This window comes from Phyllostomus discolor, chromosome 6 (assembly GCF_004126475.2).
Source record: "Phyllostomus discolor isolate MPI-MPIP mPhyDis1 chromosome 6, mPhyDis1.pri.v3, whole genome shotgun sequence".
Lineage (NCBI taxonomy): Eukaryota > Metazoa > Chordata > Mammalia > Chiroptera > Phyllostomidae > Phyllostomus > Phyllostomus discolor.
This window is the reverse complement of record NC_040908.2, coordinates 25,005,754-25,026,001: the sequence shown is the minus strand read 5'-3', so window position 1 is coordinate 25,026,001 and position 20,248 is coordinate 25,005,754. Positions and strand designations below refer to the sequence as shown.

The following is a 20,248-nucleotide window of genomic DNA, read 5'->3' as shown; positions in this document are numbered from 1 at the left end:
CGGTAGACACATGATGTAATTTTCAGTATCGCCACTAGGTGGCGCAGTTGCTTTAGTATTAGTAAAACCAACCTGCATTTTCAGGTGAAATGGGTGTGCAGGATGCTGCTGAACCCGCTGCTTACTTAGTAAGAGAAATATACAGTAGAATAGCTGGAAGAGGCTTAATGGAATTATCTGGTTCAAACCTCTCCACTTTATTTTGTTTTATTTTATTTTAATTGCACAAATGTTACATAGATACATTTTAACAGTAAAGGATTCAAGTTTTATATATGTTCTTCTTCCCCTCCTCCTCACTCTTTCTCTGCTACGCTCATTCCTCACCTCAGAGAAAACCTCCTGTCAACCATTTGGGGTAGTTCTTTAGGATCCTTTGTATGTGCGTATACTCATATGTACATGCACATGTACACATACGTCTTTTTTAGTAAACATCTGTGCAATTCCTCGTTTTGTACACTAAGAAAGACAGTGTAGGGTTTGGCACCAATGTTGTTTTAGGGAAGGGCCTGTGCTTTGGAGTCACACAGACTTGGATTTTAAATTTTAATGTTGTGACTTAACAGTTGCCAACCTTGGCCAAGCTATTCAGCTCTCATCTGAGCCTCAGTACCCTCATCTTGCAAGCTGTTCAGGTGAACTAAATAAGGTGAATATATGCAAATGCTCCTAGCTCAGCTGACCTGGTCACAGGTGTTAGTTTCCTTCTCCATCACTTTGCCAAGTTCACACAACTCGTTAGTGGAAGAGCACAGTTCCGTGCCTTCTAGGAGTACATGTGTACATGCATAATCAGATGCAAACTCCAGCTTAATGACCTGGGAATTCTTAAGTATGAATCCTGTTGTTGCCAAAGCCTTCGCTGGCCACCGTGGGCCTGGTTCTGTTCAGGTGGAGGGAAGAGCTGTATTTGAGGGCTGGAGGGAAACACTGGGGTGCAAAATGGCATGGCATTCAGCAAGGCTTTCTTAACTGGGGTTCAAGTTTAGACTCAGCCCAGGCCTGTAAACTTGTGCAGAACTCCTATGTTCTCTCTGCCTGAGTTTCTTTTTCTATAAAACCAGAAAGATGAAAATTTGGACCCTGCTAGAGCTTAGACTGGGAGAAGACAAACCAGGAAGCTCACGATGCCTTCCTTTTTGCCTTGTTTTCCAGAAAGCTCGGAACCAAGTCGCATGTGAATTGAAACCACTCCTTGTCCTTAGGTTCTTGGGGTAAGTATCTTCCATTTCATGGTGTTACGTTGGTTATTATTTCAGTGGTGTGGATTGTGGCTCCATGAATGTGGTGGTGAGAGGAGGCCGGACCTCTCCCTAATCCAGGCACGTGGGGCTTCAAGCATTGTTCTTGGGGACGCCACAGGTGGACAGTGGGCGGGGCTTTATCCTTCTTTAAATGTCCCACTCTGGGGACATAAATTCAATAAATTATTGAATTTATTGGGGGACCCTTTGAGAACATACTTTTGTATAAGTATTTAAAAGCGGTTTTTTTTTAAAATAAGATCTATTATTTAATTTTTATAACACTTTCTGAGGCTTGATGGAAAAGCAGTAGGCACACATGGACATGAGTTAAATAATGTTTTATAAAAACAACAAACCTTAATAATATTAAAAAATAAAACAAAATAAAGCTCAAGTGTAACAGCTTATCTGTTTGAGTCAAGAAAACTTTCCTGAAAGGTGACGCTGGCCTCAGCGGTAGCTCCACATCAGGTGGCACAGGTCTTAAGGGCAGATCCACGGCCTTGCAGGTTGATGGATTCGTTCTCTTGCCCCAACTGGACTCAGGTCCGTCCGATGAGGCCTGAAGCTCCCTGGTCTCTGGCCATGTGCTACACAATGAGTGACAGCTGTTTCCTTCTTTTCCCTGTGGGATCTCACTCATGGTCCCACATGGCTTTCCTCGGGAGGAGAGAGGGGCTATCTGACCCACCCCCCAGACCACCTGTGTAGTTATGACACCTTGCTCTGCGGCAATCCATGAAGTGGGAGTTGCCTCTCCACTTGGTTCATATTCTGCCTAAATTGGCCAACAAATCTAACGGGTTTCCCAGGGTGCAGTCCTGGAACTCACCCAAAGGGACCATCTCAGGGACTCCCCGGGCCCATGTGTTCAGGTACCTGGATGGTGTTTCCTGAGATACAGAAGGGTCAGTTCCCCAGCTCAGTGGGAAGGATGCAGGAACAGACCTCAGAGTAGAATCTTTCCATAAGTTTGCGCAGCAGCCACGTTGCTGTTAATTTAGCATTCCCTTGCTGTGGGATGAGCCAGAGTGGCCACTGCCACGCGGCAGGTGGGGTGGGGAAGCAGCTTTAGACTTTGGGCTTTAAACAAGTCTGTTGGCACGATGTAAATGCTGAGCTTTATGATGAAAAGGAAATAGGTGATGCGATGGCAGTGGAGCTGTGGAAGGACCCCTTCCCATCCAGCAGAAGGGAGGGGACGTGAGCTCTGACGAGTCTCCCTTGGAGAGGCTTAAACGAATGAGTCGTCTTTTATCCAGAGTTAGGGGTAGGAACTGTTTATAGTCAAGGCTCTCAACTGTAGTCGTACCAATTCCCCTGAGATGGAATTTCTTCTTGTTTCTGCATGAATTGCTGTTGAGAGTGTTTCAGAATCTTTTTCACCAATGGTCTCCCATCAGAGAATCTTGTCTCTGGGCAGAACTGTACCTATGCTACTGAGGTAAAGGTTGCCCAGAATTACACAGGAGAATGCCTACTAGCCACAGCCACATTAATCGGCAGCTTTTAAAAAAATGCAAAGTCAGCTAAGTTGGTGCAGTGCTGAGAACTGATTAAGAAAGCCTTGCTATTCAATTCTGTCTCTTTAAATGAAATGATTTTTCACAATCCTAACAGTTTAGGTGCCAAAGGAGAGGAAAGAAAGCCAAAGCTGAAGGGAAAGAGAAATCACTTTCGACATAAACATGGGCTATTTCTGCAGTGCAAGGGAGATCAGCTCTGGACTGCTGAGGTGGGGACAGAGGCAGGGCGGCAGACCCGGGCTTCAGGACCTCTCTGTAGGAAGGCGCGTGCAGAGGGCCCCTGTCCCTTGGAAGGAGCCTGCCGCTGCGGGGGGCATCCTGGTCCCACTCGGCTGGACTCGTGTGTCAGCCCGACAGCAGGGCTCCTTCCGGGCTCTGGGCCTCTGGCCTTTCCTTAGAGCACTCACTTTAGAACACCTTCCCTTGTAAATTTTTTCGCTGCCCCTTGAGATGTAAATCTTCTCCCAGCCTCTTGCCAGGAATGTCTTTCCCAAGGAACGGGAGCCCTCTCTTTGAACTGTAGTCTTAAAGAAAGGGCGTGCCCCCATCTCCTGGGCTCTGTGGGCAGCTACAAGTCCAACTTTCGAAAGTATCATTAGTGAACATGGTCACTTTGACCGATCTCTTCCCGAACTCCCTCTAGTATGTTTCTGCACAAGCTCACCGTGATGCTTAACAGCTTGCCTGCCTTTCTTCTTGTTTGGTCTCTCTGCCCTATTGCAAGAGTGTCGAATAAAGCCTCCCCGCCCGATTTAACTGTGTCCAGTGCAATTTTTACTTACCAGCACTAATTCAGATCCTCTTTCTGAGACTCTGGAATCATACCACCTTCTGTGGAGCACCCTCTTCTTCCCAGCTGGAGCCCCCCTGGGAGATGCCCTTCCAGCCTCACTTGTGGGCTGGAAGAACCCCCTCTGGTTCCCAGCTCTTCCTGCTGTAATCTCGGCAGTGAATGCCCTTAGTTTCACCAAGCCACATGACTACCCTTCCAGAGACTGCATTGGCTTTGCCGCTAAATGTGTCCTTTGGACCGTACATCTTGTCAACGGAGGATGAGCAGAATATGCAATGTGTGTAATTTCCATTTCACTTGGTTGACAGGACATGACTTGTCTTTCTTCTCCTCCTTTCCGTGGTCTGGAACACAGAAGTGGTGTAAGTTCACTTTGAGATAAGAAGAGTGGCACCTAGAAGGCTTGGCAAAGCAGATCTGAGGGCCTCGCCCCCAGTTTCTGATTCAGCAGGTCTGGGGTGGGGCAGGAGAACTTGCATTGCTGACAAGTTCCCTGGTGATGCTAGCTCTGCTGGTTCAGGCCCACGGGAGATTGCAGAACAGCACGGCCGGGGCCCGGGCCCCTGGATGCTCTTGTGGAGCAGAGCCCTGTGCACAAACCCTGTGACTTTTAAGCCACACACAAGTCCTGTGGCATCTCTGGACTGTTACCATAAGAGTGGAGTAAACTTCTGTCTCATTTGAGCCACAGGGTTTTGGTGTTTTTCTTTAAGCCTCTGAACCCACATTTTAATACAAATGTTACAGGAAAGGGTTACTCCTGGGCAGCAGGCTCTTAGGTTCGACATGGGTGATTTTTATTTGGAAAAATAATAAAAACAAAGGCAATTACTTGTTTAGTAATATAATGACTTCTTTTTTGAGAGTGTCCCAGGCACACAGTGAACTGAACACATTCTTCCTACGTCTGCATTAGTGCTTGCACTTCTGCCTCGGGGAAACCTCAGTGCTGTGTGTCCCTCGTGCTGTTGCGCGAGCAGGGTGGGCGTGGGTTTCAGTGCTGTTGTTCAGAGGGGGTGCTTTGGGCATGTTCTTAGAAATCATTGAAAGTTCGAATAGTCCTTACATATTTGTTAAAATAATTGTGAAGATCCCGATGGCAACAACAATACGCATCTACTGAATACTTACCGGGGACCAGGCACTGTGCTCCAAATACATGCTATCGTTTATGCTCATGGGCCCTGTGAGGAGGCATTACTATTATCTCTACTTTGCAGATGAAGAAATTAAGGTTTGGAGGTTTCAAATAACAGTAAAATGTCAAGATTCCAATCCAGGTCTGTTGGACACCAAAGCCCATGACTTTAACCTTGGCAATATTCTTTCTCTTCCTGGTAACTCTCAGAACTGCTGTCAGATAATTTTCAGGCTCAATGCATCAAGCTGAATGCTTGTTAGCACTAGAGTTCTGTTAATGTGTATGTGTGTGTGCATGCGCGTGTGTGTGTGTGTGGATGCAGGTATCGTTTGCTTCAACAGCCAGGCCTGCCTTGCACAATCTAGACTGTGCGCTCAGGCTCCAGGAACCTGCCATGGGGACTGATGGTTGGAAACGAGAAGAGGGCATAAAGTTTAAAGGGTGGCAAGTGGCTCTGGGTAGCCTGGATTTAAGGCTGTGAAAATTTACTACCTTGCAGGCATTGCCTTCCAATAGAGTCAGTCATCCCCTGTCTGTGGGGGCAGCAGTGAGGGGGCCTACCTGACAATCACAGGAAGGGACTGTGGTCATTTTCCAAGTTGGTGCCTCTAGAGCAATGTCAGCCCCCAACACAGCCAGGCCGGCATGAGTGGGGAGCATTAACCACCATTGGAATAAACCTGTACATCTCTACAGAGCCCCCTCTTGGTTCTGGACCTCTGCCTGCTCCTTAGGATCAACTTCTCTCCAGCCTCCTGTCATTCCTTCACACTTTACTTGTTCTGTTTCCAGTTCCGTCCTTTCAACTATCTATGCAATGGCAGAACAATTTCTGAATTAAATAGTCAACAGTTAATTAATTAATTCCATTTTAATGTTGATGGGATTATTAGGTTGAAGCAATGCCAAAAGCAAAGTCTATTTGAAATCTACACAGACCCTAGAAATGATCACATTTTTACACAGATTCAAAATCATGTGAATCGCTGTTCTTAACTGTGCTGATTAATCAGTTGTATTCAACTGCAGGCCCTTACGTGCTGTCTTTGCCTGGATTCTATTCTGCATGTTTCAAGACTTTCATTCAGGCTTCCACAAACTTTTTCTGTAAAGGGCCAGGTAGCAAATACATTTGGTTTATGGACATATGGTCTCTGTTGCAACCACTTGGCTTTGTCACCGCTGTGGGAGAGCAGTCCTAGGCAACATGTGAGCCAGTGAGCACGGCTGTGACCTAGCAAAGGTTTATTGACAAAAACAAACTATGGAATGGATTTGGCCCATGGGTTATTGTTTGCCTACCAATAGTTTAGATAAAGACAATAACTCATTCAGTCAAACTTTAGGAGAACCTAAAGCTGTTGGTGAAAAATAATGGGAGGAAGAAGTAGCTGATACTATGATTTCTAGAAGGAACATTTAAAGCTATCTTGTCATTCTGGGTGTCCATCAAGACAACAAGATTAAATATGGTAGAGATAAAAAGAAGATTATGCATTTTTGGTTCAGCATGTGATGTGTGAGGGTATAGGATGGGAATAGATTTGCTGGAATAGAATTTGTAAGAAAAAGACCCAAGGTCTTACTTTGCTTAAAAGTGTAAGAGTGTGGGAGGCCTCGCCCGCTAAAAGGGACGGCCCGTTTCGGGCTGCACTGTGGGTTGGGTGTAGATTAGCGATGTGATAGTTCTGCTGGGCTCTTTAAGGGTCAGGTCACACCTGAGTGTGGTGTATACACCTTATCTGAAGAGTCCACTGACAAAAGAAAGTGCCTGTTTGGAAGAAGGGGGTGGAGATGGTTGGGGCCAGGACACCGTTACCTGTGAGGCATCATGAACTGAACTGAACTTTAGTCTAGGAAGAAAGGACCACATTGAAGGTTGTCAGTATCTTCATTTATCTGGTTTCCGTCATGAAAGGCAGTAGGACTGGCATGTGGCTTAAGAGCCACGGTGCCTGCACTCAGCAGGTGCACAGTGAGCACTGGACCGAATGATGTGCGGAGAGGATGTGGGAGTGAGGCGTGGGGTAAGGATAGACTTCCCAACAGCAAGAGCTGTCTGCCCGTGGAATGGCTGCTTTGGCTATTTCCGAGCACCAGAAGAGTGTCGGGCACCAAAGAGTCCCTGAGATGCAACACTTTCCCCTGCGGTAAGGAAACTGAATTTTTTGATATTCTTACAAAATGGCCTTTAAAGATAAAAAGAGTGAGGCCAGATGGGCTATTTTTATTGTTCATAAAGTCCAATAAAAACATTCTGTGTAGTGTACAATGTCTTTGGCTAAGCAGGCATTCAAGTATCAAGGGGGATAATAAATGCTCTTTTTAACAAATTGCTTGTATTATTTAATAGAGATGAGGGAGAGATAAAATAATGTAAGTGCCTGTAAGTTTGTCAGTGGCCAAGGCCACCTGGATCCAGTTGCCACGGCCTTTGAAGGGTGGAGGGTGACTCAGAAACATGTGATTTTATTAGGAGCTCTCCGAGAACAGGGAAGTCCTCTTTGTTACAGAACAAACTGTCTCTCCCCCCTCCAGACTTTGGTATCCTCTGGGTCAAGTCGTGGAGCGCTTGCTGTGTGCCAGGAACAAGCATTTTATATGTGCTTACTTGTTTATTCCACTGCGGCCATCTTTCTCGACCGAGGACATTTCTCCTCCCTGCCCGAGCCCCGGAGACATTTGGCAATAGCAGAAGACATCCTGGTTGTCACAACAGGGAGGGGAGTTGCTACTGGATGACACCAAACATCTGCAGCGTGCAGGGCGCCCCGTGGGACGCAGAATTATCCACGCTGGAGATCGATAACATCGAGGCTGAGAAACCATTTGACAGGATAGTAGGCACTCTCGTTAACCTATTTTGCAGTTAGGGAAACTGAGAAGTTAAGCAGCTGGTCCGAGGCCCTCCAGAACCAGACAACTGGGTAACCACCTTACTTACTGTCGCGCCTCTTTGATTAGTCAGTGATGTTATACTGCACGTAGTCTAGGGAGTACGATGCATGGTGGTTATATCTCTTGGAACCAGCATAAAGTAAAATTCTGCTTTTGTTTTCAATTTGATATGTAATAAATACAAAAATACTTTGTAAGCAATTCAGTTCTTTTCTGATGAGTTTGTTAGTGAGGTCAGACTAGAGGTGTAGGGACCCGCAGGCCTCAGACTGGGTCGTCAGGGTTCACTGTCCCTCATTGTCCACAGCACTCCCAGTGGCTGATGGTGGAGCAGTCACCTGCTACCTGTGTGCAGGTGAGCAGCACTTCTTCACTAGCGCCATGTCAGAAAAGGGAAGCACTTAAGTTTGTAACTTAAGAAACAGATAGAAATTCCCTGTTTTCCTCCCCACTGTGGTCTCCAACCCTGACACTAATCCCCAGTCATGGGTCTGAATTTCTTTTGGAAATAGCTTGTTGCTCATTGTGATAAAGCATCTTAAGGAACTGATGTGTTTTCCAGGAGGGAAAACCTCCATTATGTTTCTACATTTGTCCTTGAGGCCTGTCAGGATTCTCAGGGAAGGACGGGGAGCACGAGGTTTCAGTGGAGAGAAAAGGGGAAGGAAGAGGCAAACATCATTTATTACAAAGGAAGGCCCCCCGTGGCTGGGGTCAGGGAAGGAATGGAAATCGAAACATTTGCCTCCTGAATTGGTTGGAAACTAATCCTGTCTTCTTTCTCTGCCTTTAGTTCTCCTGCTGGTTTGGCTCTTTCTTCCAGAGGCAGTACCAGAGACTGTATGCGTGTCTCTGTGAATAGTGGCGAGATTAGTCTTTGAGACTCCGGTGCCCAGCACAGAGCCTGGCATGCCTTTACCGGGGGGCCCATTCGGCTGGCATTGAAGGAATGCCTGCTATGTCGGGCATGGGGCTAGGTACTGGCTCTTGACCTCAAGAAGCTAGAAAATCTCATGTAGGAACCAGTTCGGTAAACAGAGGCCGCACGGAGTTTGGAGAGTGCTCTGACTCAAGTGTCCGTAGGGTGGGGGCACCCGTGTACCTGAGTCGGACTGGGGGAGTCAGGGAAGGCTTCCTGAAGTAAAAATTCCCTGAATTGATTTTTGATGTCGAATCTAACTCGGACTTAGTCAGTAAAAGAAATGGTGGAAATGTGTCTCCGTCCATGGGGATAGCACAGGCCAGGACACAGGGGTGTGAACCCTGCCAGGGAGAGATGATTGTAAGGGCTTCAGCAAAGTGAGTGTGAGAGAGGGGTGGAAAGGGGCCGGGGGTGTGGGCAGCAGTGGCACCGGGGACCCTTGTGCCTCTCTAAGGGTTGTGAATACTGACTCGAATCCATGGGACTCCACCAAAGGCTCAGAATGTGCTTTCAAAAGTGGCCTCTGGTGGCTGCATGCAGACGGGATTGGCGAGGGGCCAGGAAACTGTGTTGGGAGATTGTTGTGATGCCGGCGACGAGCTGAGAGGCCTGAGCTCACAACTCACAGCCGCAGTGGCTAGGAAGGCACTGACTCAGAGAAGTACAGTTGACTTTTAAATAATATGGGTTTGAACTGTGCAGGTTCACTTATATGTAGATTAAAAAAGTAAATATATAGTTGGCCCTCCATATTCCCAGGTTTCATATCTGTGGACTTCCAAATGTGACTTCAAAATACTGTTTATGCCCCACAGTTGGTCGAGTCTCTGGATGCAGAGGGGGACCGTATGTGTTATTCTGAGCCATTTTGCATAAGGGACTTGCACATCTGCAGATTTTGATGTCGTGGGGGTCCTGAAGCAACCCCCCACTGATACTGAGGGGCAACTGAGTTTTGGGGGGGGTCAAAATTATACATGGACCTTTGCACGGCGGGCCAGAGCCCCTAACCACCATGTTGTTCAAGGGTCAGCCGTACTTGGAAGTTGGATGTGCGCGGGTTGGTGGCTGATCACAGGAGTGTGCTCCCTGGCTCCCTTTCAGGTTAGTTGTGGCCTCCTGACCTGTTTTGGCCAATGGTGTGTGACTGAAAGCATTTATGTGATGTCTCGTCAGAGAGTCTGCTGTTCTGGTTCCTTTTCTTCTCTCTGATTTCTCCATGTAGGAGCGTCCTAGCATTCGCACCTTGGTCCTCTCCTCTTTTCTGTCTGTATTTACTTCCTTGGTGATCTCATCTAGTCTCATGGTTATATATACCATCTAATGCCAGTGACTCCAAAATTGGTATGTTCAGAACAGACTTTTTAAATAAATTAAAATGTATTAATTAATTTATCTGTCTATTTATTTATATTGTTATTGTCCTGGAGAGAGTGTTATGCTAAGTGAAATTAGCCAGTCAGAGAAAGACAAATACCATGTGATTTCACTCATATGTGGAATCTAATGAACAAAATAACAAAATTGAAACAGACTTACAGGTACAAAAACAGAGTGACAGCTGTAAGAAAGGAGGTGCGTTGGAGGACTGGGTGCACCAGGTAAAGGGATTAAGCAAAAACAAACAAAAAATACGGCATGGATACAGATACCAGTACGGTGACCCAGAGGAAAGGGGTGTTGGGGGAGGGAGAAGAGGGCAAAGAGGGGATAAATGGTGACGGAAGGAGACAGGAGACTTTGGGTGGTGAACACACAATACAAATGCAGGTGATGTATTATAGAATCATATCCATGAAACATATATAAATTTATTTACCAATATCACTCCTAGAAATTCAGCCCAGACTGTGATACTCCAGATTCTTCTATCTGTCCGTCTCCCTGGCATCTCCACCGGGATGTCTAACTGACGTCATAGACCGAGTCTGTCCATGCTGAATTCCTGTTCCCCTGAGTTTCGCCGAACCTGAAACAGTGGAAGCCTTCGCCATCTCAGCTGGTGACAACCCGTCATTCCATTGTTAAGCCAGAAAAGCTGGAGTTGCCTTTGACTCACTTCCTCTCCTCACATCCCCTGTCTAAATGGTCGGGACACCCAGCTGTCCCTCCCGTCCACCACCTTCTCTGTGTGCAGTAGCTTCTCGGGGCTCCTGGTTGCTGCTCTTGTTTCTCTACAGTCTGCTTCCAGAACAGCAGCCGGATCGACCCTCCCAAAGATCACGTCACCTTTTTCTCAGAACATCCCCAAAGCCCCCATTTCCCATGAGTGCCGTTCTGCATGACAGCGTGATCTGACTGCTTGACTTAACTCTTCCAGCCACAGTCTCCTCATCTGGAAAGTGGAGGAGAATATAATTCTCATCTCACAGGACTGTTACAAGGATTAAGTGAGAACACATGTCATAGAAAAAGAGGGGGTAGTTCTTCCATTAGTATTTTGAGTAATTTTTAACTAATAATTGTTTGATGCCCTTTGGCTTGGAATTTAAGACCATTGATAATTTCCCCTCAGTTTTTCCCTATACTGTAGTCTTCATGGTTCTCCCTTCTTTGTTTCTCAGTTTCCTAGCTTGTAAAATTTGTAAAATGGAGATAAGCCCTGCCCTGGCTCACGGGGCCTACACATCAAAGTCCTCTTGCTGTAGAAGGGGCTGCACAAATAAAAGATACTGCCATTCCGTTTCCAAGGACTAAAAGGCTTTCATTTCTGTGTCTGCAGTACAAACAGAAAGGTGCTTCTCCTTCAAAGATTTCACCTGGAACCTCCTTCCTCCACAATAAGGGCAGCTCATATATGCCATGTGTGTTGCTATGGCAACATCAGAAAGGGAATTAGTACCCAAAGAAGCTGTGAGTACTGCCCGTGAGCAGGCTGCAGGATGGGTACTTGATTTGACAATTTAGGAGACAGCAAATGCCCTTGCATCCCTGCCTTGTGATACCATTTGTCCTTGTCAGCTCAGTTTGATTAATTAATGTCCCAGCAGAAAATAAATGCTGCTCACTGGTACTTGAAGTTGATGGGGTTTGTTTCCCTCATTGAATTGAAATGCTTCCCACACAAAAGAAAAAAGGCAGCTTGTTAGATTTCCAGAGAACATCCATTCACCTGTAGGCCCAGAGTACAATCATTTCAGCGCAGGTTGTGACAAAGGAGGAAAATGTGTCAGTCATTATTCAGTTGTCTTGTAAAAAATCTGGAGTAGTCTTTGAGTTCAGCAGATGAGGGACCTTGGGAGATGAAAGACCTGGAGCTTCGTCCAGGGGCCTTGGACTCACCTGTCTGAGGCACCCTGCAAGGCTCCTACCTGAGACCTCGCTCCTCTTGTCCTGCCTCCACATCTTCGGCCTTGCTACCTGAAGTGGTATACCACCATTCACCTACACTCCCTGCCTGCCTCCTTCCCTATTTTATTTTTTTCTTACTACATATCACTAATATCCCATGCGTTTTACTTATTTATCTTGTTTGGTGTCTGTTTGACCACACTAGAATGTAAACTGTATGATGACAGAGACTTTGCCATTAAAGAGTGATCAGCATGGAAATGACGGTTAGTAAATGCATGTTAAGTGGATGAGCATGAATAAATCAACCAGCTAAGATTACTCACCCAAATGCTGGCCAAAAATTAATTGTTATTTTAAAAAGTGATTTGTGGGAAGAGGGAGCTACATCCTCATGGAAATCTATTTCCTCTCTTTCCTAGGTGCACAGCTAGATTGCATGTCTCCGCTTCCCCCGCAGGTCCGTGTAGCTAATGCAATGTGAGCAGAGGAGTCATGTCTGTCTCCCAGGTCCGTTCCATCAAACTCCCCAAACCAATTCTCTCTGCTCTTTGCCCTCCCGTATGTAACACGTCGACACCAGGACATATTGAATGCCACGCATTGGGGCTGGCAGAGCCTCTGTTTGCTTGGGGCCTTGCACCATTTTGTGGAACCAAACAGGACATTCCTTTAACCGTTCGTGTGAAGGAGAAATAGATTCCTACTGGACGTGAGACTGCTGTATATTGTTGGATGTGTTTGTGACAACAGTTAGCCTATCCTAACAAAGAAATTTGTACCAATAAACACTCTAAACCTATTAAAGCAGTTAACATGCAAAAAAGGCTAAGACGGACACAGGATACTATTTTCATTATCATCTTTATTTCTCCCTGTGTCCCATCTTGGAGGTCCTTGGTGACACATGACAACTTGAGGAATGGGCTCTTGGACAAGTAGGTCACCCCTAAAGGAAACTTCAAGCCATTCATTCTCTCTTCCAGGCATCGGAAAGCAATATCCCTGCTTTAGCATTTCTTTCTCATCAGGCTGATTTATGGAGGCCGCTGGATTATGGGGGTTGCAGCAACGTTTGGCTGTTCCCCAGGTGCCAATACGCTGTCGTTAAAGAATTGACAGTCTTGCAGTTCCCCTCACACACACCCTCATTTTCAAAGGCGTGTGTAAGCACCGTGAACCCCAGAAGCCCTCAGTGAAAAATCAGATCAACAGTCTGGTGTGTTCAGCAAACAGATGGAAGAGTTTGGAAGCAGAATGGACGGAACTCATTACAGCTGACACATGCACTCTGCACCAGCGATATCGCACAAATGTGCAGTGTTTGATCCACAATTCAGAGTATATTTATGGCTCTTCCCTTATTTGATTTCCACAACATCCCATGAAGTGGGTTGGCACATATAATAGTTACCATTTTGTGGGGGAACTGAGATTCAGGAAAACTACGGAGAGCCTCCTCTTTTGGGGTAAGACACTCCTATGAAAGAAGGGGGCAACGTCATCTGTTGGAGTGAGTTGGCACCCCCTGCATGAACACCCCCTTTCATCGGGAAAGAGGGATAGGACTAGGGCCAAAGCAGGGAGAGAAGCGGACGGGCGTTTGTGGGATGTGAACATCCTGAAATCCCAAACGCCCTTCCCGTGTGCCTGTGTGCCTGTTATGAGAGACAGGGTCTGCAGCCCTCGGCCGATTTTTGAGTGCACTCACTGGAAACACCCGTGTGGGTGAGCGCCACTGTTCAGGTGTGCTGCAGCTGCTGACTCTCTGGGGCTCCACCCGAGGAACTGATACCCAAAGCCTTGCTGTGGGAAAATAGTGCTTTTATGTAAGAGCGAAGTGGCACAAAATCTTCTTAGGCAGGATTTCTGCCCTATAGATATTTACTTTACTACATAAAAAATATGAATAGCCATTCCTATAATCCCAGAGATTTCCTCTGGCTCCATGGTGATCAGATTTATTATTGTGCCAAAAAAAAATGCCTACCATTTTAAGAAGACAATGCATAGCCTTAACAAAATCCTGTGGCTGCATCCCAGGTAAGGTGAATAAAACTCAGAAAGCTTTCATCTTGTACACTGATGTCTGTACACTGGGGAGGTTAGCTTACTGGTTTACTGAAGGCAGCTACAGCGGCTGGGCCATCAGATAAGGGAAATAGGGACTTGAGCTACTTTTTTTCTTTGCTCAGAATTTAGAGGGCTTGGCAAGGTCACACTCACAAAGCTAGCTGTGAACACGCCTGTCCTAGGGACAGTTTCCCACTGACGTTTTCAGAACCAGGTGCTTAACCATGCGTGGACCACAAATGAAACCATCACCCTAGGAGGGCCCTGCGCTCAGGGCTTGGGGTCTTTTGAGGGAGAGTATATGATGGGAAAGATAAACAGTCCTGCAAGCTGCCCTAAGTTCATTTCCTTTTCTGAAATTACTAAATTTCCACGTTGGGTTTCTTGGGGCACCACAGGCATACCCCGAAGCCAGTGGCTGACACCAGCCGCTTTTGTGTTTAGGTCTGGGAGATTGACTCGAGCTCCTGTTCCTAGCTTAGAAATGAGGCAACTGAATTCTCAGCACAGTGTCGATTCAGGGAAAACATTTTGGTTTGTACGACTTGGGGTTCTGGGTGCAGAATGTAATCAGAGTGGCAGCGATGGGGTCGGGAGCCCCAGGAGGCTGCCCATTCTCATTGAGAGAGTCTGTTGCTTGCATGTTTTAGTAGGGGGTGGGAATTTTCTAGATGCCATCCCATGGTTGCTGGCAACTCGAGAGCAAACAGTGACTGGGTCTAATTTTCCATTCAGGATATAAAGTATATTCAAGAAACTGAAGTGAAATACAAAACACGAAGAATGTATTTTCTTTGTTCTCTCCCTTTGTCCAAACAACCTCCCAGACTTTTAGAGTGCCAAGATAAATGCTGATTTATGATAAAAAAAATCCCATTCCAGCCCTGGCTGGTGAGGCTCAGTGGATTGGGTGTCTCTCTACACGCAGAAGGTCACCAGTTTGATTCCCAGTCAGGGCTCATGCCTGGGTTGTGGGCCAGGTCCCTCCCTGGTTGGGAGTATACCAGAGGCAACCAATCAATGTTTCTGTCGCACATCCATGTTTCTCTCCCTCTGCTACTCCCTTCCTCCCTCCCTCTAAAAATAAATAAATGAAATCTGTAAAAAATTCCCATACCAGCTGCCAAAGAAGTGTGACCGCAAGGCCATGACTGGGCCCGTGTCTATGCTCTCTTGCTCTGGGGATTGACGGCTTTTTTACCTGCATCATATCATTGCCTTCCAGGTCAGTGCCTTGAGACGCCAGATGCCACCTTCTCTCTCTTTTCTGCTTTGCTTACCTGTAAGCTCCTACAGTGTTTGCTTAGCGCACCTGTGCACTCAAATGTTGGTGGCTGATCAGAAGTAAAAGGGGAAACTGAGGGCTGGGGGTTGGAGGAGAGTCGGGAACAGAGAGGAGGCTGGGCTGACTCTCAGACGGAAGCCATCTGAGGGAGCAGCAGGGAGAAGAGAGAGCGGGTTTTCTCCGTGGCTTGTTCTCGAACTGTGCATGTCTGTCACCATTAATAGTGTGATTTTGGACAAAATAAAAAGTAAGATTAACCTTCCACACTATTGTCATTTGCAGTCTAGGCAGCCTTTTGTGTATAATTTGGCATTTAAATCTTCCCATGTATAGCCACGATAATGACTTTTATGGGAATTAATTGCTGAGTAAAGGCATGCCCTTTTGGGGGGCTTCCTGGTAACACATCTGATTCTAGTGAGTTAGAGCCATGTTGCTGCACTTCTGCCTGCTCGGGAGCCACTTGGGACTCATGCTGGGCCCAGGGAGCCTTTTTCTGTCAGGCCACAGTTGCTGTTGGGAGGTTTGGGGTTATGGTTTTGTCCAGAGCCACCTTAGCTTGAGCTCCTACTCAGATTTCCTGGGTCCTGGCACTTTCTTCTCCCCTAATCTCTGCTTTTAACCTGATTCATTGGCTTATGTTTTGTCAGAGGCCTTCAAATACCATGGAGTTTATGGGCCACAGCCTGGTGGCCAGTGTGTCTAGGCCCTGACCGATGTCTCGCCAACTTCCTCACCCACCTTCTGTCCTGTGTGCGCCAGAACAGCTGGAGGGTCAGGCAGTGTTTGACCCCCTCCTGGCCTAAGGCTGCTGCCCAATTTGTCTCCTGATATCGAGTCCAGCTCCTTCCTGCCGTGGCCCCTTGAAGGTCTGAGATGTGCCGGTGCTTTGTTGCGTTCCCAGAGCCTACCAGAGGCCCAGAAGCACTGCTGGCACACTCTCGGCCCACACTGCCACCATGGGATGTTGCCATTGTTCCCACTGCTCCTTCCCACGTAGCCAGTCCTGCTCTGATGCAGCCGCCACCAAGCCGACCGTAGCCATGGGTGCTGTTTGCAGTCCGAATGCTCCTCATTTCAACCTGCTCTGTTCATTGTACATTAGAATAGTCCCACAGATGGCTTTGAAGTCAGACAGAATTGGGCTCAAATATTGATACTACACTTATATTTTACTGCAGTTAGTTTCTCTGGCTTTAAAAGTTGGGTATAGTAATGCCCAGTCAAGCACTTAGCATATGGGTCCATATGCAACAACTATTAGCATATTATTAATATAAGAAGTGGGATAGTTGTGGTTAAGTTCATGGAGTTTAGAGCCAAACAGAGTAGAATTGAAATTTTTGCCTCACCGCTTAGCCAACGTCAGTTTCAGTTTCTGACTCCCAGAGGAATGTCCTTGGCATTTCTCTGGGCTCTCTCTTCACATCCTACTGTTCATATTGGCTGATGGGGACCTAGCCCCATTGGACAGACCACTGCACAGACTCCTTTGAAGGACCATCGTAAACTGCTGAATCTGAATGCAGGCTTGAGCATCATGGCCGCGGCAGGGGCACAGTGTGTGAGTGACTGATGGTCACTTAGTCCAGCCTCGTAACAGAAGAGTACTGGCTCCGTGTGGCTCCAAGTAGCCTCAGCTTTCCTTGGCTCAGGCTGCTTTTTGGAGAAGACCTAGTGCCAGGGGTGAGGACTGACTCCTTAGTGACAAGGAGTAATGGAAAAGTTAAAAAGGTATTTGGACGAAAAAGTGCCCCCTCTCTCTGGACGATGAAAGAGGTAAGAACCACCATTAGGTTGGGCTGGGATTGAAGGGATGAGCTCATAGGACTTAGCAAATTTGTGACCAGAGTCTCTTTGCTGGGAAAGCAAGGCAGTGACTCAGCAATTTTTCTAATAGAGTCAGTAGAAGGAGAAAGGCTGAGATCATGACTGAAGGGAAGGGTTATCTTTATTGGAGACTAGCAGTCAAGCTAGAGAGGGATAGGTTTAGCATGGATCATTGAAATTCACTGTAACTGTAAATCCTGGTTGTTGATAGTAGTAACCACCGCCTCTCTCATGTAATAAGTCTTTTTTATCAGAACTGTTCAAAAGCAGCAGCAGTAATTGCTTTGATTTTATCTTGTTCCCATTTCCTCTGCCCACCTTGAAGGCCGCTGTAGAGGAATTCGGGGATGAGCTTGAAAATGTGCTGGCAAAGCATGAGAGAGGAGCTGGTGGGCCAGGGCCCTGGGGTTTGAGCTGGGGGAGCAGCTGGGGTCACACAGAGGGCTGGGAGCAGCTCATGTACCTCCTTCTGGTCCCCAAAGCTACACAGGCTCAGTTCTTCCTGGTATTTGTGTCAGAGGGATTCCCATGTACAAAGGACTTTCAAACTCGGTGTAAACCTTTCAAGAATTGTAGAAGTACAATGTTCCATTGTAAGACTCAAATTCCTGACAGGTCCTGCCTCAGTGCAATGTAATGTAAATTGTGTTTGGAAAGGACTGGGGAGAATTGCCTTTTAACAGCTTTTATGTGAGCCCCTTTCAGAAGTACAGAAATCACTTTTTAAATTACCTTTTTGTAAAGCTGCATTTCCAGTTATTCCGAGTGAATGGAATTTCCCTCTGTCTTCCTACTTTCAACTTAATTCCCTAAGAAATTCCAATAGCTCCATATTTGTAATTCTCAAATCTTGTTTTTCAACATGGTCATGTACTTCCTCTAAAAAAATGGAAGAATGTGCAGGAATGCTTCCTGGCTTTTCCAAAAGGCCCCTTTCTCTACCAGGGTACTCTGCAGAGAGTGAGGCCCTGCGTGATGACAGAGAGGGCCATCTCCAGAGCTCTGCGGGAGCAAAGGAATTGGAGGAACCTGTCAGTGCACAACAAGAAAAGTTAATAGGACAAGAACCCCAGGTTAGAAACTCATAGTGCTCAATTTCAAGGTTCTGGGGACTTGCTATTTGGATGATCTTGCTGGAAAAGTTTCAAAGGCTCAAGGGAATTTATTAATAGTTGGGGCATTGAAATCTTTTGGCTGCTCACAGCATTGCCCTTTTCAATAGTAAATTGTCTTTTAAAATATCTAGACCTTGTACTTAGTGTTCTTTACTGATTAAACCAGGCAAGGAGGCAGTAAATCAGACTATCACCATCCTCAGGAAGGAAGGAGAGCAACCTGGAATGTTAATTTTCCAGCTGAAATTGCTGGAAGTTTCCTTTGGGTTTGTTTCTTGAAGGGAGAGAATAAAAGAGGAAGAAAGCCAAATGTAAGCAGTTTTTTTTAAAGGAAAGTATAAATTCCAGGTTTCCATTCTTGTCACTCAGTGAGTTATAATTTATTGTTTCCTGTATTTCCTCTAAGAGTAGAAAATTCCAGAGAATTTCTTTCCATGGAGCAAGAGATTTTGCCCCTGTGTGGAGTGCGGACTGTAGGGATTTGTTTAGTGATATTAACTACCCCAAAATCAGAGAAGAGATTTTTTTATGGAAGATCAAATTGAAGACCATTGTGTTTCATAGCTTGTTAACTGTGGCTATATTGGAAAATACTGCTAGTTGGTTTATTGTTTAACTAACATATGGAGTTATGGCAAAGATGTTTGCCTTTTCTGTCTTTAATTATAAAGTGGAATTTTCTTTCTATTTAGTAGAGCTGTTCGACTAGATGTTTTCCTTTTCCTTTCCCGTGAGTCTTGTCTCTTTGATGGACAGTGTGATGCATGCTGTCCTTTACAATCCAGCCTTCTCAGCCCATGGGGGTTGAGCAGCTTCTCTGGTGGGGAGAGTATGTCTGGGAGGAGACCTGTTCAGGGAAGGGGCCTGGAGTTGGGTGCCAGAGACACCCAGATTCAAACTGGCCCTTTCATTTACTAGCTCTTGATTTGGGGACCAGTGAGTGCACGGGGCTTCAGCTTCTCACTTACATGCTTAGGATAATGGCATTGACCTTGAAGAGCGGTTGTGAGGTTGAGAGTGTGCACGAATGAAGTGCACGGTGTCTGGCTGGCTGGTTAGTCTACGGCCTCATGGATATTGGTTTGGCCAATACAGCAGTATTTTCCTGCTGAATCTCCCCAACAGCCTGATGTTGTGGGACTCCTGACTGAAGTTGGAGGGAAAAAATGAATCCTTTTATAAATGGAGCTAGCATGCACCCAGAATCCCAAGTTCCCTCAAAGAACTTGAAATATCAGTTGAAGCTCTTTTTTGTGGGAAATGCTCCAAGACTTTTAAACACAGGCTTGAAGTCTTCCCTGGACGCACAGGAATTATAGGCTAATTACGGTGTCAGAGGAGTGCCTCATAAGTCATGATTGTGTTCCGAATTGACTCTCAGGATAATGAATCAGCTGAACTTTGTGCGCCTTCTTTGCTCAGAAGCGACAAGTTGATGAGTCTGGACATATGATAATAGTTTGGTACCTAAACAGGACTGGCTGCATAATGCTCATTTTCGTGATGTTTGTTTTCTTCCTCTTGAATATTTTTAGCTTTTAATTATTTAAAGACCTGAAGATTATTTTGAAAAATTCATAGAGAACCTTGAGGCTCTAGTTTCGATCCTTTATATGGTATGATTAATGGATAGAATTTTGTCCCTCTTAGAGGGGCCGCAGCTGCGCAACAACCATCAGACTCCATTTCCCATTGCCGGGCTCTTCCTGGGCTTTTGTGGTCCAGGCAGAGTTACCAACATTGTGTCAAGCTGATAAAAGGAACAGATATATGTAGTGAAGAGAGCACGAGATTTAGGGCAACCAATTGTTATCGGCTTGTTCGAGACTTTTCCTGTTTTTGCACGAAAGTTCTGTATCCTAGGAAACCCCCCAGTTTTAGGCAAACAGTTTGCCTGGGCTTGTCCTGCTGTTAAAATGGGAAGTTCCATGTCTGGGAACCTTGGGCAAATGAGGGTGGTTTGCCACACTTACTGGATTGAGAGTGTAGAGGCCTGAATTTTAGTCTTTTTGCTCTGACTCTGCATGGCCCCGTGACACTGGCCAAGTCACTTTGTTGAAAAAATGAGGGAGTGGGTTCAATAATTCTGAAAGTTCCTATCAGTGATAGGATACAGTGTTCTTA

At 46.1% G+C, this 20,248-nt stretch overlaps 1 long non-coding RNA gene across 2 annotated transcripts in view; it reads left to right on the top strand.

Moving 5' to 3' along the window:
* Window positions 1–1,150: 1,150 nt before the first annotated feature.
* The window catches only part of LOC118501066, a 162,180-nt gene continuing 143,082 nt past the window's right edge, over window positions 1,151–20,248 (top strand). For both annotated transcript variants that reach the window (XR_004903638.1, XR_004903637.1), the window contains exon 1: window positions 1,151–1,217. This is a non-coding gene — a long non-coding RNA (uncharacterized LOC118501066). The remainder of the gene's footprint in view (window positions 1,218–20,248) is intronic.